The 26,409-nt window shown below is 42.7% G+C and overlaps 1 protein-coding gene across 2 annotated transcripts in view; it reads right to left on the bottom strand.

Moving 5' to 3' along the window:
• LOC120992394 (microtubule-associated serine/threonine-protein kinase 4-like) overlaps nt 1-26,409 on the bottom strand; it is a 301,883-nt gene that overhangs the window by 192,467 nt on the left and 83,007 nt on the right. Inside the window, exon 2 of one of the 2 annotated variants that reach the window (XM_040421359.1) lies at nt 19,068-19,148. The exons of the other annotated variant lie outside the window; for it this stretch is intronic. The gene's annotated coding sequence lies outside the window, so the exon portion shown is untranslated. The remainder of the gene's footprint in view (nt 1-19,067; nt 19,149-26,409) is intronic. 2 annotated transcript variants of the gene reach the window in all.

Raw genomic sequence — 26,409 nt, 5'->3', positions numbered from 1 at the left:
AGTAGCAAGGATCAGTGTGCAAGTGGAAATAATTTTACACATTGTCATGCCGGCACTTTTACATTTAATTGCCCCAACAGGAATATAAACCATCTTAATTGGGAAAAAAATGTGCAAAAACATGAGTCGAAATTCTAATTTTATTAATACAATAAATACTGGGACATTTTATGGTTTGATCATAAAGACAGCACTGGAATATTTTACTATCCTTCTATTGTGAAACCAAGCCTAGGATAACAATGGCTGTTTATATTGTGGGACTGCGCGGGGGAACAAATGGCGAGTATTTGGTTTATGGTCGCGGTATAATAATAATTACACCTGTTCACAGCAAAACAATGACTGACGGCATTCATTTGCAAAGGACATGTAAATTTACTGTCCATGTTGCCATATTGAATGGGACAACAATCATACACATGAGATACCTCTTGGCTGAATCCTCCTTCATTCGATGGCCACATTTCCTGGCTTGGTCGAACATGCTTGCTTATCTCAATGTTATATATTTACAGACAGATAGATGGCGTGTACTGAGATACATCTACCTCACCGAGTCCTTTATCTCATCCATGCACTCCCGGTCCCAAGTTTACCATGCCTTTATCTGCCCCTTGGTGCAGCTGCTAATCTGTGCTGCTGGGTGCAGACTCAAGACAGAATCAGACTCCTTCCCCCTCTGGCAGCTGACAATATACTCCCTTCCTACTTTCCCTGCAGGAGGAGACTTCTCACCTATACTGCTGTGCTGCTGCAGAGACTGCTCCTTCCTGACAGGCAGGGCTGAAAGCTATTTCTATATGTGGCTCTGAAGTGAACAGAGGATCACTAAGTAGGGAGAGTAACTTAGCATATATGACCAGCAGCATTCATCTCAGTAGAAGACATGCACATTGCGATACACTTTGGACACCAGGTAGCACCATACTATGTAAAAGGTTATTACCATTACTGACCCGTTTTCTTCAATAGCATGTAAACGGCAAACATTGCTCATATTTATGATCTATGCAATGATGAATATTACTCATAACCTTAAGTAGAAACCTGTGCAGCCTCCCTATGTATGCAGTCTGGTGGAGCACTCCATACAAATTCAGACGACAAAAAATTGGTGGCATATGGAAATACAGGTGAAACTCAAAAATTAGAATATCGTGCAAAAGTTAATTTATTTCAGTAATGCAACTTAAAAGGTGAAACTAATATATGAGATGGACTCATTACATGCAAAGCGAGATATTTCAAGCCTTTATTTGTTATAATTTGGATGATTATGGCTTATAGCTTATGAAAACCCCAAATTCAGTCTCAGAAAATTAGAATATTACATGAAATCAATATAAAAAAAAAGGATGTTTAATAGAAAAATGTAGGACCTCTGAAAAGTATAATCTTGCATATGTACTTAGTGCTTGGGTTGGGCCCCTTTAGCATCAATTACTGCCTCAATGTGGCGTGGCATGGATGCTATCAGCCTATGGCACTGCTGAGGTGTTATGGAAGACCAGGATGCTTCAATAGCAGCCTACAGCTCTTCTGCATTGTTCGGTCTCATGTCTCTCATCTTTCTCTTGGCAATGCCCATAGATTCTCTATGGGGTTCAGGTCAGGCGAGTTTGCTGGCCAATCAAGCACAGTAATCCCATGGTCATTGAACCAGGTTTTGGTACTTTTGGTAGTGTGGGCAGGTACCAATCTCCATAAAGCTGGTCTGCGGAAGGAAGCATGAAGTGCTCCAAAATCTCCTGGTAGACGGCTGCGTTGACTCTGGACTTAATAAAGCACACCAACACCAGCAGATGACATGGCTCACCAAATCAACACAGACTGTGGAAACTTCACACTGGACTTCAAGCATTTTGCATTGTGTGCCTCTCCATTCTTCCTCCAGACTCTGGGCCCTTGGCTTCCAAATGAGATGCAAAAGTTGCTCTCATCAGAAAAGAGGACTTTGGACCACTGAGCAACAGACCAGTTCTTTTTTTCTTTAGCCCAGATAAGACGCTTCCAACGTTGTTTGTTGTTCAGTACAACAACAGGAATACAACATTTGAAGCCCATGTCCAGGATCCATCTGTGTGTGGTGGCTCTTGATGCAGTAACTCCAGCCTCAGTCCACTCCTTGTGAAAGTCCCCAACACTTTTGAATGGCCTTTTCCTGACTAATCTCTCCAGGCTGTGGTCATCCCTGCTGCTTGTGCACCTTTTTCTTCCACACTTGTCTCTTCCACATAACTTTCTATTAATGTGCTTTGATACAGCACTTTGGGAACATCCAACTTCTTTTGCAATTACCTTTTGAGGCTTTCCCTCCTTATGGAGGGTGTCAATGATGGATTTCTGCACAACTGTCAGGTCAGCAGTCTTTCCCATGATTGTGATTCCTACTGAACCAGAACGAGAGACAATTTAAAGGGTCAGGAACCCTTTGCAAGTGTTATGGATTAATTAGCTGACTAGAGTGTGACACTTTGAGCCGAGAATATTGAACCTTTTCACAAAATTCTAATTTTCAGATATTGTGACTTTGGGGTTTTCATAAGCTGTAAGCCATAATCATCCAAATTATAACAAATAAAGGCTTGAAATATCTCGCTTTGCATGTAATTAGTCTATCTCATATATTAGTTTCACCTTTTAACCCCTTAAGGACACATGACGTACTGGTACGGCATGTTTCCCGAGTCCTTAAGGACACATGACGTACCGGTACGCCATTGGTTTAAAACGCGATTGCGGCGCGGCGGGGGTTAATCGGAACAGGATGCCCGCTGAAATCATTCAGCGGGCATCCTGTCACAATGCCGGGGGGGCAATCGCAGCAAACCGCAGGTCAATTCAGACCTGCGGTTTGCAGCGCTTTCTGCAGTTTCTGATCCCCGCGGATCAGAAACTTTAAAATGCCCAAAATAATGATTTTTTTCACTCCTGCTGCACCCCTGAATGATTTTATGCCGGCGGGTGGTGCAGAGGGGGCGGTTGCAGGCGGTGCGGGAGGTGGGCGGTGCGGCAGGTGGGATCGCAAAAAAATGTAAAAAAAAGTGAAAAAAGTTAACGTAAAGATAAAAAAAACAAATTTATCACTGAATAAAAATAAATAAATACACTACACATATTAGGTATCGCCACGTCCGTAACGACCTGATCTATAAAACTGTCATGTTACTTTCAGCACAAGGTGAACGCCATAAAAATAAAAAAATAAAAACTATGAGGAAATTGAAATTTTGCCCACCTTACTTCCCAAAAAAGGTAATTAAAGTAATCAAAAAAGTCGCATGTACGCCAAAATAGTACCAATCAAACAGTCACCTCATCTCGCAAAAAATGAGCCCCTACATGAAACAATAGCCCAACAAATAAAAAAAACTATGGGTCTCAGACTATGGAGACACTATAACATGATTTTTTTTGTTTGTTTCAAAAATATTATTGTGTAAAACTTACATAAATAAAAAAAATGGATACATATTGGGTATCACCGCGTCCGTATCGACCAGCTCTAATAATATCACATGACCTAAACCCTCAGATGAACACTGTAAAAATTAAAACTGTGCTAAATAAACAATTTTTTGTCACCTTACATCACAAAAAGTGTAATAGCAAGCGATCAAAAAGTCATATGCACCCCAAAATAGCGCCAATCAAACAGTCATCTCATCCTGCAAAAATCATACCCTACCCAAGATAATCGCCCAAAAACTGAAAAAACTATGGCTCTTAGACTATGGAAACACTAAAACATGATTTTTTTTGTTTCAAAAATGATATTATTGTGTAAAACTTACATAAATAAATAAAAAGTATACATATTAGGCATAGCCGCGTCCATATCGACCGGCTCTATAAAAATATCACATGACCTAACCCCTCAGGTGAACACCGTAAAAAAAAAAAAAAAAAAAAGGGTAAAAAAAAGCCATTTTTTGTCATCTTACATCACAAAAAGTGTAATAGCAAGCGATCAAAAAGTTATATGCACCCCAAAATAGTGCCAATCAAACCATCATCTCATCCCACAAAAAATGAGACTCTACCTAAGATAATCGCCCAAAAATTGAAAAAACTATGGCTCTCAGACTATGGAGAGACTAAAACATGATTTTTTGTTGTACATAAATAAAGAAATTGTATACATATTAGGTATCTCCGCGTCCGTGACAACCTGCTCTATAAACATACCACATGATCTAACCTGCCAGATGAATGTTGGAAATAACAAAAAAAAAAACGGTGCCAAAAAAAGCTATTTCTTGTTACCTTGCCTCAAAAAAGGTGTAATATAGAGCAACCAAAAATCATATGTACCCGAAACTAGTACCAACAAAACTTCCACCCTATCCCGTAGTTTCTAAAATGGGGTCACTTTTTTGGAGTTTCTTCTCCAGGGGTGCATCAGGGGGGCTTCAAATGGGACATGGTGTCCAAAAAAACAGTCTAGCAAAATCTGCCTCCAAAAACCGTATGGCATTACTTTCCTTCTGCGCCCTGCCGTGTGCCCGTACAGCAGTTTACGACCACATATGGGGTGTTTCTGTAAACTACAGAATCAGAGCCATAAATAATGAGTTTTGTTTGGCTGTTAACCCTTGCTTTGTAACTGGAAAAAAAAAATATTAAAATGGAAAATCTGCCAAAAAAGTGAAATTTTGAAATTGTATCTCTATTTTCCATTAATTCTTGTGGAACACCTAAAGGGTTAACAACGTTTGTAAAGTCAGTTTTGAATACCTTGAGGGGTGTAGTTTCTAGAATGGGGTCATTTTGGGGTGGTTTCTATCATGTAAGCTTCACAAAGTGATTTCAGACCTGAACTGGTTTTTGAAAATTTCTGAGAAATTTCAAGATTTAATTCTAAACTTCTAAGCCATGTAACGTCCCCCAAAAATAAAATGTCATTCCCAAAATGATCCTAACATGAAGAAGACATATGGGAAATGTAAAGTAATAACTATTTTTGTAGGTATTAATATGTATTATAGAAGTAGAGAAATTGAAACTTGTAAATTTGCTAATTTTTCCAATCTTTCGGCAAATTTGATATTTTTTATAAATAAAAATGAAATTTTTTTACTTCATTTTACCAGTGTCATGAAGTACAATATGTGACGAAAAAACTATCTCAGAATGGCCTGGATAAGTCAAAGCGGTTTAAAGTTATCACCACATAAAGTGACACTGGTCAGATTTGCAAAAAATGGCCTGGTCCTGAAGGTGAAAATGAGCCCGGTCCTTAAGGGGTTAAGTTACATTACTGAAATAAATGAACTTTTGAACAATATTCTAATTTTTGGAGTTTCACCTGTATAGTAGAAGCTCCTTTGGCAGCCCTAGGGTGGCTCAGTATAAAATGGAGCTGTAATTTGGCACATACATGATTCGTAATAAGAAAATCCTTTCCAGGAAGGTGAACACTGTTATAACAGCAAGTGGAACCAAGCCAATCTTCATGCCTATGATATAAATGTTTCTGTTCGATTTTTGCTATATGATATAAATGTTAGTATGTAAATTCCACAGGGTGGGATCCTCATGGCGGCAGCGTGCAGTTTTGCATAGCATACAGGTGGGTTCACTACTTCTTCATACACAGTCATGAGAAACACAAAGTACAGCCTCTTTTAATACTTGAATACTGCAAATTTATGTATCAGGACATCATTTAAAAAAATCTAGTCCTTAGAAGGTCTTAAAATTAGGTAAATGCAACAATACATGATAAATGATACCATGTCATTTAACTGGAATACCCCTTCCAGTACACCCTTACAACTTCCATAGGCATTAAGAAGGTAAGTGGTAGTCAGGAGCTGCTCATCAAACACCCATGATTATCTGATCATCAGCAAGTATCATCACCTGTATAAAAGCAGAAGTTTTGTCAGTTTGCTGGTCTGGAGCATTCAAGCGTGTGTTAACACAATGCCAAGGAGGAAAAACATCAGCAGTGATTTTAGAGACATAACTGCTGCTGCCCACCAATCTGGGAAAGGTTAGAATGCCATTTCCAAACCAACTGAAGTCCATCATTCTACAGTGAGAAAGATTATTCAAAACTGAAAAACATTCTTCCCAAGAGTGAATTTCCCTGCAAATTCACCACAACCTCAGACTGTGCAATGCTCATAGCAACTGCAAAAAAAATGCAATAACTACATCTAAGATTCAACAGGCATTGGCTAAAATATTTTTGCAGAATGCACATGGACCCGTTCATTTCCATGTCATCTGTGTGTTGTCCCCATCTGCACGTGCAAATTACAGAACATGTCCTATTTTTGTCCGTATTGCAAACAAGAATAGGTACTGTATTTGTAGTAATTGGAGTGAGAAAAATGTGGATTGCACAAGGAAAGTGTCCGTATTTTGTAGATCCATGGTTTGCAGACTGCAATACAGATATGGCCGTGTGCATGAGGCCTAAGAAGGTGTGCGTACGAATGCCCCTCAATGAACATTGTAACCTCAACATTTTCAAGAAGAGTAGGACAAAATTCCTCCATAATTATGTGAGAGATTGACAGAGTCCACTTTTCCATTTTGGCTTAATTTTTGAAGAATCTGTTGTGTGGTTGTCCCTAATTTTAGGACCTTCTAAGGACCAGATTTTTTTTCTGAACAGACACAAAAAACTATAGAATTCAAAGAGGGAGTACTTTGTTTTTCTCATGACTTTTGTCTCATGATGTCTAATTTGGTTTGTACATGTACCCACTGAATTGTAAAGTGCTGCGGAATATGTTGCCGCTATTTAAATAGGCACAGAAGATAGGCAATCAGCAATGGGATTTAGTCCCAGTGAAGCCCTTTATTCCCATAAGATGGACATTTCACACATATCAAATACACAGGACCATGTTGTAAGATTCCACAACGTCTAAGCACGGATCCTTCCTCACAATGCTTAAGTTATTCCAAATTCCAGTATTGCAGGCAGCATGCTCTCAAGACCTACATCTATAACTCCCTCCCCCCCCCCCCCACACACACACACACACATTTTTGAATCTGCCCTCTGTTAGAACTGTCCGCCAAAAATGGGCAAGAATAGGAGATATTAAAAAAAATTTTTGCAAGGCTGTGGAACGGACGTGCGAATGTGGACAGCACACAGTGTGTTGTCCGCATCTATTGCAGCCCCATTGAAATGAATAGGTCCACATCCGATGCGGACCAAAACCACAGTCGAGTTTATGAGGCCTAATGCATATTTATGCATGTATTGCCTGCCAGAGGGAAGTTGTTTGAAGGGGCTATACATAGAGGGGAGGCAGTGGTCTTCTTGCATCTCATCCTCTCTTTTGCAGTGTGTCCATGTTATATTTGTTTATTCATTTGTAACAGTGAATTGATAAACCATATTACAGTATATATTTTTATATGATAGCGGACAATTGTTGACACTTTTTTTGGTATAGGTTTTTGTGGAGGTGTCCGATAACCCTTTCCTAGGTTACAGTATTTTTCAGACTATGAGATGCACTTTTTCCACCCAAAAATGGGGAAAAGTGGCAGCGCATCCCATAGTCCGAATGCTATGGACTGCATCCATTATGGAAGCAGTCATCAGCATGCAGGAGGCATGGGGAGGTGAGGGCAGCTCTGTGCTGGTTGTACTCACCCTCTCTAGTCTTCTTCCGGGTCCTGCTGTGTACTGTGTCCTGATCTCGCACAGCTTCAGGACATAGTGCACGTAGGCATGCACTATGACTTGACGCTGAGTGCCACCAGGTCACAGTAAAGAGCAGGACCCAGAAGAAGCATTTGAGCAGTGAGTCCTAGATCTGCTGCTCTGTCCAGAGGGAACGAGGGAAGTTTACTTTTTTCTTGTAATGTCTGATCTGGGGTCTGATGGGTGTCCGATCCGAGGCCGGTTGGAGCCGGGGGTGTCCGATCCGAGGCCGGTTGGAGCCGGGGGTGTCCGATCCGAGGCCGGTTGGAGCCGGGGGTGTCCGATCCGAGGCCGGTTGGAGCCGGGGGTGTCCGATCCGAGGCCGGTTGGAGCCGGGGGTGTCCGATCCGAGGCCGGTTGGAGCCGGGGGTGTCCGATCCGAGGCCGGTTGGAGCCGGGGGTGTCCGATCCGAGGCCGGTTGGAGCCGGGGGTGTCCGATCCGAGGCCGGTTGGAGCCGGGGGTGTCCGATCCGAGGCCGGTTGGAGCCGGGGGTGTCCGATCCGAGGCCGGTTGGAGCCGGGGGTGTCCGATCCGAGGCCGGTTGGAGCCGGGGGTGTCCGATCCGAGGCCGGTTGGAGCCGGGGGTGTCCGATCCGAGGCCGGTTGGAGCCGGGGGTGTCCGATCCGAGGCCGGTTGGAGCCGGGGGTGTCCGATCCGAGGCCGGTTGGAGCCGGGGGTGTCCGATCCGAGGCCGGTTGGAGCCGGGGGTGTCCGATCCGAGGCCGGTTGGAGCCGGGGGTGTCCGATCCGAGGCCGGTTGGAGCCGGGGGTGTCCGATCCGAGGCCGGTTGGAGCCGGGGGTGTCCGATCCGAGGCCGGTTGGAGCCGGGGGTGTCCGATCCGAGGCCGGTTGGAGCCGGGGGTGTCCGATCCGAGGCCGGTTGGAGCCGGGGGTGTCCGATCCGAGGCCGGTTGGAGCCGGGGGTGTCCGATCCGAGGCCGGTTGGAGCCGGGGGTGTCCGATCCGAGGCCGGTTGGAGCCGGGGGTGTCCGATCCGAGGCCGGTTGGAGCCGGGGGTGTCCGATCCGAGGCCGGTTGGAGCCGGGGGTGTCCGATCCGAGGCCGGTTGGAGCCGGGGGTGTCCGATCCGAGGCCGGTTGGAGCCGGGGGTGTCCGATCCGAGGCCGGTTGGAGCCGGGGGTGTCCGATCCGCGCCGGTTGGAGCCGGGGGTGTCCGATCCGAGGCCGGTTGGAGCCGGGGGTGTCCGATCCGAGGCCGGTTGGAGCCGGGGGTGTCTGATCCGAGGCCGGCTCATTTGCATATATTAAAACTTAAATTTTTCTCAGCAATGCGGGCACATATGAACATGGGACCAACACAGATTCCTTCAGCTGCCAAGTGCACATGTAACAGGTCAGCCAGTGTCATAGGAATAAATCTGCTGACAAATGCCCTTAATCAGCAAGTCTACAGTTCATTTAGAAAGGTTTTCCCTTAGGCCGAATGCACACGGCCGGTTGGAGCCGGGGGTGTCTGATCTGTGGCTGATTGAGGATATAATCTGTGGCTGATTGAGGATATAATCTGTGGCTGATTGAGGATATAATCTGTGGCTGATTGAGGATATAATCTGTGGCTGATTGAGGATATAATCTGTGGCTGATTGAGGATATAATCTGTGGCTGATTGAGGATATAATCTGTGGCTGATTGAGGATATAATCTGTGGCTGATTGAGGATATAATCTGTGGCTGATTGAGGATCTGATCTGTGGCTGAGAGGTTGGGAAGTCTGATTCTGGGGTCTGATCTGAGGTCTGATGAAGAATGGGGGTCTGCTCTGAAGTCTGCTAGAAAATATAATTTTTCTTATTTTCTTCCTCCAAATCGTAAGTGCGTCTTATAGTCCGTAAAATATGGTTTATATGAGCGTATGTATGTATGTATGTATGTATGTATGTATGTATGTGGAGACAGTAAATTGTAAGAGTAAGGCCGAATGCACACAGCCGTGGAACATGGACGTGAGCGGTCCGTGGTACCCCAGACTGGCATCCTGCTGACAGCAGGAGCGCACGGCGTCATTGGTTGCTATGATGCCGTGCGCTTCATGCCGCCGCTGCACTACAGTAATACACTCGTATAGATCATACCAATGACTCCGTGCACTCTTGCTGTCAGCAGGATGCCAGGCCGGGATACCACGGACCGCTCACGTCCGTGTTCCACGGCCGTGTGCATTCGGCCTAAGGGAAAACCTTTCTAAATGAACTGTAGACTTGCTGATTAAGGGCATTTGTCAGCAGATTTATTCCTATGACACTGGCTGACCTGTTACATGTGCACTTGGCAGCTGAAGGAATCTGTGTTGGTCCCATGTTCATATGTGCCCGCATTGCTGAGAAAAATGAAGTTTTAATATATGCAAATGAGCCTCTTGGAGCAACGGGGGTGTTACTGTTACACCTAGAGGCTCTGCACTCTCTGCATCTGCTTCGTCCTCTACATTTTGAACGACAGGCTTAGGCAGTGTAAATGTCATCACGACCTGGCTCTGACTTCTCCTAAAGTGGAGAGAGATGAGCCTCTAGGAGTAACGGCATTTCCCCCGTTGCTCCTAGAGGCTCATTTGTAAATATTAAATCATTATTTTTCTCAGCAATACAGGCACATATGAACATGGGACCAACACAGATACTTTAAGCTACTAAGTGCACATGTAACAGGTCAGCCAGTTTCATGGGTACAAATCTGCTGACAGATGCCCCTTAAGTCCAATTAAGGCCACTTTACACGGACTGAAAATCAAGCAGTTGTTTCCAATAAGTGCTCGATATAAATATGATGCCGATTGGCCTATGAACAAGCAAACACTCTTTTATAAAGTAATTGCAACTTTCATGCAGCACAGATCATTATTGATGGCAGCAGATCACACTATGTAAGCAAAAAAGGAATCAGTACAGGGATTAGAGATGAGCCAATCCATTCATTTATCCAAGTTCTTGAGCAGCAAAGTGCTATCCCTATTACTCAAGAAGCTCCTCCCTACCGATTGATAGACAGGGCTGGACATCTTCCCGTGCCCTGACAACCTGATTTCTGCACCACTGCTTTCAGTATCGGCAGAATGGCATAGGCTCTACTTTGGCTACCGGAGCAGCAAGTGTGCATGCACCACCACACTTCCGGCAACTACTCGGAGTGGTGGCATAGGCAAGAAATGTCCAGCCCTCTCAATCAAGCTGCAAAGGAGAGCCTCTTGATCAACAGGGACAGCCCCTGACTGCTCAAGAGCTCGGAGCTCTGGTAATAGCGACTGCAGTAGCAATAGCTTTTTCCCATACAGAAGAGGATGATTGCTACATGTGAGTGCCTCTTTACCCTCTTCTCAATGATCAGCCAATTATTGGGAACAAATGTTTAAATTTACGTTAATTGCCTGTCAATCAGCTAGTGTAAATGGACCTTTACTGATGGATCTTGTGGCCAATATATTCCAGTCTTGATGAAGACACTAATCAAGAGTAACATTGCAAACATCATTACACAAGGAGTGTGGTGAAAAGCAATGAAGTCTGAGGATGTGTCTAATGACGTATAGAACAGATTATTAATTTGGAACATTGCATGAAAGAAAAAGTTTATGACATTTTTGCTGCAATTATACTTCATTAAAGGGGTTTTCCCATCTTGCTAATTCATCCTCACCTGCAGCCAGCTCTGCCGTTCACTTCCTGGATTCATCCTTCTAAGGGCTCTTTCACACTTGCGTTGTCCGGATCCGGCATGTACTCCACTTGCCGGAATTACACTCCGGATCCGGAAAAACGCAAGTGTACTGAAAGCATTTGAAGACGGAACCGTCTTCAAAATGCTTTCAGTGTTACTATGGCAGCCAGGACGCTATTAAAGTCCTGGTTGCCATAGTAGTAGTGGGGAGCGGGGGAGCAGTATACTTACAGTCCGTGCGGCTCCCGGGGCGCTCCAGAATGATGTCAGAGCGCCCCATGCGCATGGATGACATGTCCAATGCGATCACATGATCCATGCGCTTGGGGCGCCCTGACGTCACTCTGGAGCGCCTGGGGAGCCGCACGGACGGTAAGTATGCTGCTCCCCCGCTCCAGTGTACCATGGCTGCCAGGACTTTAGCGTCCCGGCAGCCATGGTAACCATTCAGAAAAAGCTAAATGTCGGCTCTGGCAATGCGCCGAAACGACGTTTAGCTTAAGGCCGGATCCGGATCAATGCCTTTCAATGGGCATTAATTCCGGATCCGGCATTGCGGCAAGTGTTCCGGATTTTTGGCCGGAGCAAAAAGCGCAGCATGCTGCGGTATTTTCTCCGGCCAAAAAACGTTCCGTTCCGGAACTGAAGACATCCTGATGCATCCTGGACGGATTTCACTCCATTCAGAATGCCCCGACGACGGAACTCTATGCCGGAAGACAAGAACGCAGGTGTGAAAGAGCCCTAAGGCTGGGCAGGCGAAGCCCTGCCACGCCTCTTTCTGACATCACACTCCTTGCATGCTCGTTCTTGTGTCTCCTATGGCCACCGATTCTCTCCAGAATCCCTGGGCCGCGCTTGCGCAGAAGACTTTTTTTTTCACCCAGCCGGCAGTCTTGAGAGCTCACGCTGCCGCGCATGCGCAAAGCTCATTTCTTTAGTGCCGCGTCTCACACAGAGCCGCGCTGCATACAGGGCATGCGCGGCTCTGTATGAGACGCGGCACTGAAGAAATAAGCCTTGCGCATGCGCGGCAGCATGCACTTTCAGGACTATAATGAGCGGCTGGCTGGGTGAAAATAAAGTGCCTTCTGCGTAAGCACGGCCCATGAATTCAGGAGGAGAGCGGTGGCCGTATCTATGGGATACCATATGACAACAATGAGGTAGGAGGGAAAGAATTTTTTCAAGAAGGGTGGGAATTTGCCAATACAATATATATACAAAAATGATCACTGGCACATCATTAACAGATTAAACAGTGATCATTGTGATGGGAATACCCCTTTAAAGCAATACGATGCGAAAAAATATTGTGTTATTAAACTTTAACTAGCCTGTTGTACTCCAGCAGTTGCAAAACTACCACTCCCAGCATACTATACGTGGACACCCAGCAATAAAATGCTAGAGGACCAGGGATTGCAGGTCACTAAACTATAATATTATACGAATGTTGCAGGCTGATCAGGGCTGTTTGCCTCTCTCTAACTTACCTTCTACAATATGGCTGCCACACAGTTGCCTGACAAAGTCTACAGAAAGAGGCTACACCCTCTGATTCTGTTGCCATCTCCTTTGTGTGACGGAGTGGACATGATTGTCTAAGATTATACCACCTTGACTTGCTTTGTGACAAAATGTGGCATTAAAATTTTGGTGCATGGCGTTGCGTTTTAAGCCACATTCTTTCACACTAAGCCATACGAATTTCATCAAAGCTGTGAATACGATTGCGAGATGCTGAAGGATTATCATGGCAGCCAGGAGTATGTGTATGGCCACATGGTCAGGTTTCTGCATCAAGTTTTGGAGGCCAAAATCAGGAGTGGAGAGAAAAGGACAGATACTACTTTTCTTTTTTTTTAATTCACTTCTGATTTTGGCTTCCAAAACTGCATGAGGAAACCTGATGGTATGGCCATACCCCAACAGTGGACTAGGCCAGGTTTGCCATTGATGAATTTCCCATACTCGTGTAATCTACACACATTGAGCTTAATTGGCTCTTCTTTTTTGAATGCCTTCCTATTGTCTCACCTATGTAATTTATGCAAACTAAACAGGACTGGCTCTGCCATTTTATATGCCCTCTCACTTTCTTTTTACATATTGAATACCAACATACAACTGAGTACTCCTTGAGAAAGTGGACAGTGCACATTAGGTATTGAGGTAGTGGTCACTATCTTCAATGGATCGTGTCACACCCGGGTTGGTAACTTGCATGCTGTTTTCCATTTGAGTCTAAATTGTCATTGCTTGGAATTTATACCAGGGACTAACGTGAGCGTAAATGGGCTTTCTGGGAGTCTAATGGGGTTCACCTATCCTCAGGATAGGTCATCAATATCTAATTGTTGGGGGTCCGACACCTGGCCTGGCCGACGATCTGCTGATTGAAGCTTCCTAACATACCAATCACAGCTCCATACATTGTATAGTGGCTGTGCTTGTCATTATAGCCAAGATCTATTGATTGAATGGGCCTGAACTGCACACAGGCCATGTAACCGATGAACGTGATGTCACATGGCCTAGAAAGAGGCTGCCGCACTCACTAAAGCTTTGAGACCTGTTCCGTCAGCTGACCAGCAGGGGTGACTGAAGCCAGACTCCCACAGATCAGATATTGAAGACCAGTCCTGGGGATAGGTTTTCAATATTCTAGTCCTTGAAAACCCTTTAAAAACTTTTTCTTGGTATATCCCCTTACCATTACCTCTATAATTCTCTTTTTATTGAAAAGAGACACAGTTCCAATAACAAAAATTAAGAAATGTCATGTAAACCCAACAGATCACATGGATTTCAAGGGATTAAATTATAATACATGAGAGAGTGCTTAGGAGCTTACTGTATATTCATCAAACTAACTAAACTTTGCACCATGTTCTATCTTTGTCCATTTTTCTTCAAGTCTCATTCATTAAAATGAAAGTCCAACTATGAACAATGAGGGCAAGAAAATGAGAAGCATGGAAGATGTTGCACAATTGCCTATAGTAAGTAGCCATAGAGAACAACTCTTATAAGGCCTCCAAAGAAAATTAAGTCTTCATGTTTGTTCTGTAAATAGATTTTTGGATGAGACCGGGTAATCCATCATAAATTCTACTCTGAAAAATTCTCCAAAGACTACTTCTTTAAAAGGACATACAAGGTCTTTGTCAGGACTACCCTTCAGAAGGGCTGGTGTGTAATACATGGTAGACTTTCTTCGCTTCATTATTTATGAGCTTGACCAAACAATTTCCCGAACCTCATAACCCACATTGAATCTTAGGCTCCGTTTCAGAGACATTCTACAAATATCTTATAATTACTTTCATATAACTTTTTATGATGCATTAACTCCATCCTTCATTAATATCTACAAAACATTTCCTTTCATAAAGAGATAATTTCTTTAACTAAACGGATTATTAAATATTAACCACAGGGTATGGTCTTCTTCATGAAGACATAATCCAGGTTTACATATGACTAACATAACATAATCTCCTGGCATTAAATTTAACAGAGCTCAGTGAATTGGGGAGAAGTATAATTTAGCCTCATTAATGTCTTGTTAAAAAGGAGACGCCAAGAAGCAAATGCAGGTAATGAAGACAGTGGTTAATATACTTTTATTTGGCCCTAGTGGAACTGGCAGGGATGCTAATAAGGCAACCCAAGCTTTAGCTAGTAAGGGGATGATATTCTGTATAAGTCTACTCTGTGCCTGAAAAGGACATTTTATCTTCACGAACTATACTCGAAAGTACTTCCACATACAATAACCATTCTGGAACATCTATTCTTATGACTAATTCTTAGAAATGTCAGAGGAGGTGACAGATTCTCTTTAATAATAATACCCTAACCCCTGCCTTTTCCATCTTTCGCAACACATATTGGAAGTTAAAGAGGTATTCCAGATGTAGCAAGTTATCCACTATCCACAGGATAGGGAATGGATCCAGAATATACCATTCACCAAGGGCGCTCTGCGGACTCCGCTGACTATAATACGGTCTGCCAGCTTTCCATATTACCGTATTAGTCATTCTGCCTGTATTTTGTCCAGTTTTTGTTCCAGGAACCTCCGGCACAGATATGTACCTAGCCCAGGAGTCAGTAATACGACATTTGGTATTTTACAGCATTTGGCAACTGAGAACTTTCATATATGATCTTTTCAGAAACATCACACATCTAGGTAGGTTTACTCACTCATAACTCACTTGTGGAAGAAACCTTTGTCACTTATTGCTAATTAGATAAAACGAAGCACAAAAGATGAGCCTTTCGGTTCTATTACGTGCTAGGCTTCTTTTATAGACCGAGAATGAGTCACAAACTACATAATGTATTTATCCCAGAAGCAATGATCTTAAGCTGCAAAACTTAGGAGAGCAAGATATCCAATTATATCTCAGTGAATCACACAAAAAAAACACCAGCCAACTGCTTACACATATTCATGAGAGCTCACGATATAGCAGTGATCTCTGCACATGATGCAGAAACCTGGGCACGACCACCATGATGGAGGCATGGATCATAGGGCATTATTAAAGGGATATGCCGCACTCAACATTGATCATTAAACAACAGGATAAGGTTGGGTTCACAGAGGCACAGACTCCTGGAGTTCACCGTATCCAGCATAGCTGAATACTACCGTGTACCACTGGATCCCCATTCACTGTAATGGGATCGGAGGGGATACGGATGCTTTCCGAAATATATGCCGGCTTTCGGCACGACAAAAAAAGCTTTTTCGCCCGGCATGTACACCGGATACACTGAATTCAGGCAGTCTGTTCTTCTGCCGGAGCTCAAAGTGCATATGTGAACATAGCCTAAGTGAAAACTACGGGAGCACTACGATCACTAGAATGGGATTCTGGGTTGCTTTTGCTTGTCTGCTACTCCATCAAACATCGTGCTGTAGTCTTGCAGTGAGGAGGGATGAGGAACGGGCTTGGGATGCTCATTCTAGTGATCAGTGGGGGTCCCAGCAATAAGACATATAACCCATCCTATGCATAGGTGATGAGAGATGAGCAAACAAATTGGTTTTGACACAAATAAAAAATTTGAGTTACAAGCAAATCAGAAATTTTGGTGATTGGGGTGAATTTTGGGGAAACGAGAGAAAAAAAAAAGAGTTCTAGGAGACCTCAGAGTGTCTTAGACAAATACTCAATGTAATTAGTGCATATTTGATTCGGGTAGAATCAATTCGAACCTGAAAGAAATCGGTCAAGCAATTCGGCCGAACTGAATGAGAATTTAATTTGGAGCGATTCAATCATCTCTAGATATACATTGATTGAGGTAAAAGCCCATTATTATATCACATGCATATATGACAAGAAGCAGTAAAAGTCCTAGAGAAATTTCCAACGGAAGGTAGTTACTTCCAAAGCATCTTGTGGTGTGTAGCAAGGATCACACTGGATGGTTTATTTAACATATAATAATATATTTTGGCATCATTTGGTGCTCATTTGTGAAATGCGTTATCAAAACATTGTGACCTGGGATACAAGGGAAAAATTCTCGACACCAATTTTGCATGAATCTTTTTATTAGGATACAGTGTTTATTTAGCTGTGACATCAATGTGGTCTTGAGCCTACATTTGTGACACTGCTATGTTTGTTCCTGTTCAGTGCCACCTTTAGGGGACACCACCCTTGCTTACGACAGCACATAGTTTATTATGTATTCACTGTGTGCGACATCACTTTGTGCATCTTCTCTGTATAATGATACCCCTTGACCATGCTTACTGAATGGTGGCATCATTGTGTGGAATAACCCTTTCCTACGACTTTACCTTGGTGATGATGATCATTCATTCATGGATGCATCACTGTGGCTATTAGCCCTGTGCAGAGATACACTCACCTAAAGAATTATTAGGAACACCTGTTCTATTTCTCATTAATGCAATTATCTAGTCAATCAATCACATGGCAGTTGCTTCAATGCATTTAGGGGTGTTGTCCTGGTCAAGACAATCTCCTGAACTCCAAACTGAATGTCAGAATGGGAAAGAAAGGTGATTTAAGCAATTTTGAGCGTGGCATGGTTGGTGGTGCCAGACGGGCCGGTCTGAGTATTTCACAATCTGCTCAGTTACTGGGATTTTCACGCACAACCATTTCTAGGGTTTACAAAGAATGGTGTGAAAAGGGAAAAACATCCAGTATGCGGCAGTCCTGTGGGCAAAAATGCCTTGTGGATGCTAGAGCTCAGAGGAGAATGGGCCGACTGATTCAAGCTGATAGAAGAGCAACGTTGACTGAAATAACCACTCGTTACAACCGAGGTATGCAGCAAAGCATTTGTGAAGCCACAACACGCACAACCTTGAGGCGGATGGGCTACAACAGCAGAAGACCCCACCGGGTACCACTCATCTCCACTACAAATAGGAAAAAGAGGCTACAATTTGCACGAGCTCACCAAAATTGGACTGTTGAAGACTGGAAAAATGTTGCCTGGTCTGATGAGTTTCGATTTCTGTTGAGACATTCAAATGGTAGAGTCCGAATTTGGCGTAAACAGAATGAGAACATGTATCCATCATGTTACCACTGTGCAGGCTGGTGGTGGTGGTGTAATGGTGTGGGGGATGTTTTCTGGGCACACTTTAGGCCCCTTAGTGCCAATTGGGCATTGTTTAAATGCCACGGGCTACCTGAGCATTGTTTCTGACCATGTCCATTCCTTCATGACCACCATGTACCCATCCTCTGATGGCTACTTCCAGCAGGATAATGCACCATGTCACAAAGCTCGAATCATTTCAAATTGATTTCTTGAACATGACAATGAGTTCACTGTACTAAAATGGCCCCCACAGTCACCAGATCTCAACCAAATAGAGCATCTTTGGGATGTGGTGGAACGGGAGCTTCGTGCCCTGGATGTGCATCCCTCAAATCTCCATCAACTGCAAGATGCTATCCTATCAATATGGGCCAACATTTCTAAAGAATGCTATCAGCACCTTGTTGAATCAATGCCACGTAGAATTAAGGCAGTTCTGAAGGCGGGGGGTCCAACACCGTATTAGTATGGTGTTCCTAATAATTCTTTAGGTGAGTGTATAACGGTGCATCATATTCCTTTCCCTATAATATCCTTCCATTAGGGATCACAGTTTGCATTCACCATGGTCTTACTGTGTTCATTTCATAAGTATACCAGGTGGCGGGGTTGCAGTCTAGGAACTTGTGCCTGAGGGTGGTTTTACAGTTCTTCTGTGAAACAGTACTATAAAGTGCATGTAAAGTTCGGTTGCCATGTTTCATCAGGGTGCATGAACTTCAAATCACACCATGAACAAAAATTATTTGCAGCCCTTTTTAAAAACTGTATACCAACATAGGCCTCATGCACACGACCATTGTTTTGGTCCGCATCCGAGCCGCAGTTTTTGCGGCTCAGATGCGGACCCATTCACTTCAATGGGAAATATACCATGTCCTATTCTTGTCCGTTTTGCAGACAAGAATAGGCATTTCTACAATGGGCCGCCTGTTCCGTAAATTGCGGACGGCTTCTGTTTTTTGCGGATCCGCGGTTTGCAGACCGCAAAAAAAATAACGGTTGTGTGCATGAGGCCTTAAGGGGAAGAAAATTACTACAGCTAAATACAATTTAAAATAATATCGGCGAAATTCAGAAACAAAACGGAAGTTTCCTTACCTCCAGAAATGGAAAGCATACAATGGACTACAAGGACTGCATGGGCTTGTTGGGGTTGGACTCAAGCTTCTCGGGGTGAGACTGCAAAGTTAAAATGTCACTAGCAGTGAGCATAAGCAAATGGAATGAATATAATATGATCACACTACAGTACAATGACGCACATTGTACAAGATGGCTCTTGATAAACAGGATTTCTATTGAAAGGTTACAAAAGCCATTTAGTCCAATTATGAACTGCAAACAACCAAAGGTAAGCATACAAGAAATGTCAAAGTGGGGGGATTAATCAGTCACACCAGTTACAGGGGTTGTGCAGTGGTATAATATTGATGACCTAACCTCAGTATAGGTCATCACAATCAGATAAGCAGGTGTCCGACTACCGGCATCCCAGCAATCAGCTATCTGAAGGGGTCTTGGTGCTTGTGGAAGTGAGTCTTCTCCAAAATGTACGTGCATGCTGTCTCCCTTGTAGCAATGGTTCAGTGTAACTATAATTGCTGATCCCAGGTCATCAAGACTATACCACTGCACAACTCCTTTAACAAGTATCCTAACTTTAGGGTAGACCCTTCCTATATCAAGCCTCGGTATGAAAATGCAAAACAGCTAAAGGGGTTGTCCGGTTTCAATAACTACTCCATTTCTCCCAGCTGGTAGCTATCTGGCCGCAGCGGTGACTTCATGGCAATAATATTGTATATGATCGCTGCAGCCAAATCAATGGGCTCTTTGGTTCACCACTGGGGTAATGTCATAGTTGCAGCTGGTTAAACAGAGCCAGGCCTGGAGAACCAGAACAGGATCTGCTAAGTAAGGACTGCTTTATGCCCTTAGTTTTTGTTCTTTGCTGAAATCGGGCAACCCCTTTAAGACTATGTACTGGATGAAAATGTGTTAACATTTTGTGCACTCAGCTTCTATAAAGACTTATCCTGATGGTTGAAACTAAACCTAATTCTAGCATGTAGTCTGATCTTTCAAGTCATTTGTTACTCCCTCCAATCTAGCCCTCTGCTATGGTCTTGTAGCTTAGCAAGAATCTGGGGGTAGATTGAATATATGGGGTTAGATGGAATATAGTAACAAATAACTACAAGATCAGACTACGCCAAGCATTTCATTGTAGTCTGTAACCATGGACACACAAAGGTCTGGATAAGAGTTGTATACACAAATCACTAAGAGATTTTACTTAAATGGGTTCTCCAGGAATTAAGAAAATAAAAATACTTATATATTACTTTATTATAAATATATTCCCAAATACCTTTCACTAGTTATTATGGCTCGTTTAGTCCCTTGAGCAATCATTAGGAGAAATAAAATGGTCGCCGTCCTATTAGTACACACAAAGCCTGTCCTAGTCACACAGCAGCACAAGTTACTTCAGAACACTGAGCTAAAGATCTGCCTCATCTTCCTCTGCTCTGCTTGTCAGGGATTATCATCCTAAATACAGCTGATAAGATCTTCAGCTGAATCTCTGTAGGAATGGAGTTCAGGAGGAGACATGAAGTACAGAGAGGAGGTGGGGTGAGGCTGATGAGCAGCAGCACTTGTATACAGTCTCCATTATCGCAACCCAACATTACCACAGTCTGTCCTCTCTGTACTTCATGTCTCCTCATGAACTCCGTTCTTACAGACATTCATCAGACATAGATCATATTAAACTGTGTTCATTATGATAATTCCTGACAAGTAGAGAAAAGAGGGGGATGAGGCGGCTCTTTCGCTAACTGCTCTGAAGTAACTTGTCCTCCTGTGTGTTTAGGACAGGTTTTGTGTTTACTAATAAGACGGTGGCCATTTTATTTTATCCTAATGATTGCACCCTAGACATAATGAGCCATTATAACTAATGAAAGGTATTTGGGAATATATTTATAATAAAGTAATATTTAGGTATTTTCATTTTCTTAATTCCCGGAGAACCCTTTTAAGTTAAATTTCCATACTGCTTTATTTTTGTCTAAGATGCATCAGTGTTAGTGGAGAACATGGCACAAGATGGAGAATCTTATGGTGGCACAGTCCCTGTGGCTCTGCAGTAGCTGGTAGTATGCCACCATACAGCTTCCTGCACACAGTTCTTCCATGTGCATGAGGTATTATCTCTACAGTATAGAGATTTCCTAAAATCTTTATAAAATTTCCTAAATTGCTCAGCCAATTTCAACTGATGCCAACTACCATGGGGATTTAGAGGCAAAACATTGGAAATTTAAGGAGACCCCCTCCTGTGCTAAAAAATACTGGGAATGTACGTGATGGTTTCTACTATCACAAATAAGGTATGATGAAAGATTATGAAAGCGTGATTCCTTGGTGCTATTTTATATAACTAGAGTTCAGAATCCATAAAGTTACACTATGTGCAGTGGATAAAACTAATGATAAAGTGATGTACAAGTACATTCACCTAGCTGAAAAAATAATAAAATAAGTCACTCTTCATGGAACAGGTGGTAAGAAACAACAACGACCAGGAGCAAAGGTGAAAGTCGAGAAGAAAAATAAAGACAACGGATATACACATAAAAGACAACTGAGGTGGTTATGTAACCTACTTTCTAATTGAACCTACTGCTGGGTTTATGTGACCTGATGTTCAGGCCGATGAGGATAAGAATTTTGTGACTGTACAGATTTGTTTTGCAACAAAGTCTGTTAAAGGAAAGTGTCATCAGAAAATGTCCTGCAGGTTTCCTACTGGCCACTAGACCTAAAGATGTCAAGACTTGCTGTTTTGGAAAGATCACTTTTTAGCAGACGTCACAGGTAGAATTGTAAAATGGTATACATCAGCTCTTTATAGATAATACAGGATGCACCAATCACAATAGGTGCTATCACAGTGTATCTACTGTTACAATCAGTTGGTGTGAAACCACTGTGTCAACCAACCAGTTTGACTTTGAGCTAAACCTACTAGTCCCCTGTTATTTACCCTTTAACCCCTATGCAGAGATCTGGACTTCACTGCAGGGGAGACACCAGGAGCTACCTTCTGGTGTTGTTAACACTGAACCACATGGGTCAGAGACACCGATGTGGGACACTGAGGGATCAGGCAAAACTCGTAGTCAGTAACAGACTAAGGTCATGGCAGGCAGAGTACATGCGAATCTGTGACACAAGTCCAGGGTCAGGGCAGATGGCAAATACGGTAATCAGGCACATGTCAGGTTAGGGAGTGGAGTGTAAGAGTCATAAATAAGGCTGAGGTCGGTACAAAGGCAGACAAATGGAACAGCACTCCTTATATAGGGACTAACAAGCTAGATCAACCTATTTCTCAGGCAGAGAAGGAGATAAACAACCCAGCAAATATAGCTGAAGGCAGTTAATATATTAGAAACAGCCGCACAAAAAAACAAAAAACAAAAACAAACTGCAATACTGCATAATAAGGTGATATTCAATTAAGAACATCCCCAAATAGACACACAGGACACTGGCGCCAGAGCCTGCTGCCAGAGGGCTGGACCTGCGACATACAGCGGCTGAGTAAAGAGATGCCTGTGCCTGCCCGAAGTACCGGGGCAACAGTGGCCATGGGTGCCGACCGGGCGCCAACATAACAACTACTCCTTCCTGACCTCCACATAGGTCACAGGGCATAGAAAAATTTCCCATAAAATTCAAACGGGTAAGCTCTCTATTGTGTTTATGGTCCATGTAGCTGCTCTCGAAGACCAGGAAGTCTTGAAATATTTTAGGCCTAGTGGTTAGTGGGAAAACTGCTGTTTTTTGGATTTGTTTTTCAAAATTCAGATAGTTACAGAGAAAAAAAATAATATAAACAATTGTATGTAAAAACTTGATAGAAACAATAGGTTATTTTCTGATGACATTCTCCTAAAGCATATGATACATAGGTTTTCTTACAGCATCTATGCAGATTTATGTGTCTCCACGATAACAGACTAAAGCCTGTGTTGTCAGATCATGCAGTAATAGTTTCTTTTATCTTTCCGATACTTTTTGCTAGCCTTTCTAGAGCAGATCAGCAAGAAGTACAGGACAGATAAAACAAAGTATGGCGGCAGGATCAGACTTCACAAGTGTGTCTGTGCTCTACCCAAGAAGACCGGTTCTGTAGACACAGAATGGTAGGGTACACTATTTGCAAATGTACTTTATTGGTTGTATAGATGGACACAGGTACATGTATGAGTTTAGAACGTTTTGAACATACGGTATATGTGTGTGTAAAGTAGGCAAGACAGATGCCAACATGTCCACAAACCAGACAGATGGAAAGTAAAGACATTTCATGATAGACTATGCACCAAATATTACAGCTATTCAATTCACATCATGCCATTAGAAGTGACACACACACATATATACATAACCCCAAAGGTGGAAGTCATAATGAGGTGGAACTAAAATACCAACAAATTCATCATGCACACAGTACAATACATGAACAGTGAGGCTGGGACTATACACAGACTTTTTATGACAGGCGCAAAAACAGAGGCCGTTGCCTGCAAGTTTGCAAAACAAAAAACAAAAGCTACATACTGTACTTCTATAATGGAGCACAGATCAGTGATGTACTAGATTTTATAAATGTGCTCCAATGGATTCCGAAGAATGGTAACAAAATAGAAATTGATACAAAAAGTCTATGTGTAAGCGTTGCCTAAATAAACGGGCAAAGTTTGCTAATCAAAAAAATAAAGCTATATGGAACCCTGAAAGTCATCCATGATATTATTAAAATAACAAAAAAAAGATTGTTTCTTTAAGCCAATCCTGTCACTTGGATTTTGGTTGGTTGGATTAGATTTATTACATCAAGTGCATGCATTATTTTATTTTTTTAATGGTGCTACATACGTTATTATTAAAGGGAATGTAATCTGAAAACCTATTGCTTAAATCAAATGTTAATGATAAACTTTTTGTGACTTATTTAAATTTTCCATGCCACTTTCTATATTTAAAAAAAAATACCTATAATCCTGCAGTTTTCATACTGACCACTAGACCTAATATGCTGAGGTGTCTATTTTCCAAAATATGGAAGTCTCAACATTCTTTACCTAGTGGCCAGTGGCAAAACTGCATGATTTTAGGATTAAAAAAAATAAAAAATTACCAAAAATTCTTTAAAAAAGTCCTTCCTTTATTTATTGTGGCCAGCTTAAAGGGGTTTCTCAGAGATTTCGATACTGATGACCTATCCTCAAGAAAGGTCATCAGTATCTGATCGGTGGGGGTCCGATAACCAGGAACCCTGCTGATCAGCTGTTTGTGTCTCGCAGCATGCCATATATTGTATAGCAGCTGTTCTTGATATAGCGCTCAGTCCCATTGAACTGCGTTGTGCTTGCTAAGCTGCGAGAAGGCCGCGGCGCTCACAGAAGAGCCGCTGCCTTCTCATACAGCTGATCAGCGGGTTCCCGGGTGTCGGACCCCCACCAATCAGATACTGCTGACCTATCCTGAGGATAGGTCATCAGTATCAAAATCTTGGATAACCCCTTTAAGATATTAACCTGAAAAATAAAGCCAAGTAAAAGATTGTACTTTTCCTGGGTTAAAAGGTAACTTCTGAAATTTAGTACATTATGTGTGACTCAATTATGTAAATAGGAGGACCAATAAAAGTTGCAGGTCACTATAGATAGATCTGGCAGCCATCAGGCTCTACGGGGCGGATTTGGGAACTTTGAGTGGTTCTGAAAAAATAAAAAAATGAAAGTGGTCCCATGTTGTAGGCGGGTCTAAATTGACAGAAGGCAGGGCCAATATAAGTAGTCAAGGCCAACAGAAGAGACAGGACCAGCAATACTGTAGTCCAGAACAAAATACTGCCCCTGCAGAACCAAAAACACAGTGCAGAATAAAATACTGCCACCCCTGTGGCAGAATTCAACTCTATCATCCTCCTGAAGGCGGCAATAAAGTACCAGATGCTCCTAGCAATAATTAATGCTGAGAGTATCAGATACCTATGTACCCATCCGACAGTCGTGAGGAGGGCTTAAGCGGCTCCTTGGGCATCGGCCCACTGGGAAATTTCACTGTAGGGTCTATAGCTAGTCTACCCCTGGGAACACAAGAACTCCACACCAAGCTCCATTGAGTGCAGTATGTGGGAAATATTCTCCTCTTTGGCATGCAGGGGATCAAGGTAAGGTGTCACACAGAGCCCCTATGGAATCGGACAGAAAAACAAGACAACACGTTGCATGGAGGTACAGTAAAGGGTGTGGGTGTACAAAACAGAGACATAATACAGCTGTGTGAATGAGACCTTACACTGACTTTTAGTGGCAGTATTAGATAAGTTTTGAATTTTCGAAATATAATTCTATTCTTGCTAGTAAAGAGACTTTTTTATGATCATGTTCACAACAGTCATACACTTAAAAATATAGCAAAAAATAACACAGATAAGCATTTTGTATATTCAGTTAAAATACACTGCCCTGCATACGCCATCCTGCAACTTTTACCAAATGTACTACTTCCACTGGTATTTTGGTCGTTCTCCATCAACTTTGGTACTGTATATAAATATTTTTGGAGGTTCTCAGTAAGTAAGCCACTCAAGTTAAAGGGGATAGACATTTTTTCAACTTTAGTCATTCCATTCAATTCTTAAAAAGTTGCAAGGAGCCGCAGCAAATCAGTTTATATCTAAGTGAAAAATAATACACGTAAACATACACAGAACAAACACAGGACACGTGCATCTAATAACCCACATAAACGCCCATATACTCACATACAGATATACATACTGTATATACACCGCCACTTATGCTATTTTACATGCGATGAATATAATTCTAGTTCAATAATAATTAAACAGCCACATGTTCACAAACCATATTATGTACAAACAAGACAAACAGAATACTAAAGCCACCTACAATTACACACATCGTATGACTACCGGAGTAAACCCGGACAAGGACACAAATTCACAGATAGGCCGAGGAACCAGAAACAAATACAATTCCCTTTTAAACAAACGACTATCAGCGCTCGCATTGGCGTATGAAAAATTGATTATGGCTAATACATTTTCATGAAGAGCGCTTCAATTATGCTTTAATCTGGCGTAGTGCTGCTCATCATTCAGGAGACACAGAGGCCTTATCTGAAAGGCAGTGCTGGGACAAACACAGAGGGGGAGGGGATACAGAAGGTGGAGAGTGGAATACACACAACACATAGACATCACGGCCTACAAAAAAAAATAATAATAATTTTACTGCAATTAAATGGCCAAGGCACCCGACGTCTACCGGGAGCCTGCCTGTGTAAGGAAGGGGGGGGGGGGGTCAGCCTCCACAATACTGCAGCACGC

Source organism: Bufo bufo, chromosome 2, assembly GCF_905171765.1.
Source record: "Bufo bufo chromosome 2, aBufBuf1.1, whole genome shotgun sequence".
NCBI lineage: Eukaryota > Metazoa > Chordata > Amphibia > Anura > Bufonidae > Bufo > Bufo bufo.
Note: the sequence above shows the minus strand (reverse complement) of the source record. Positions and strands in the feature narration are given on the sequence as shown.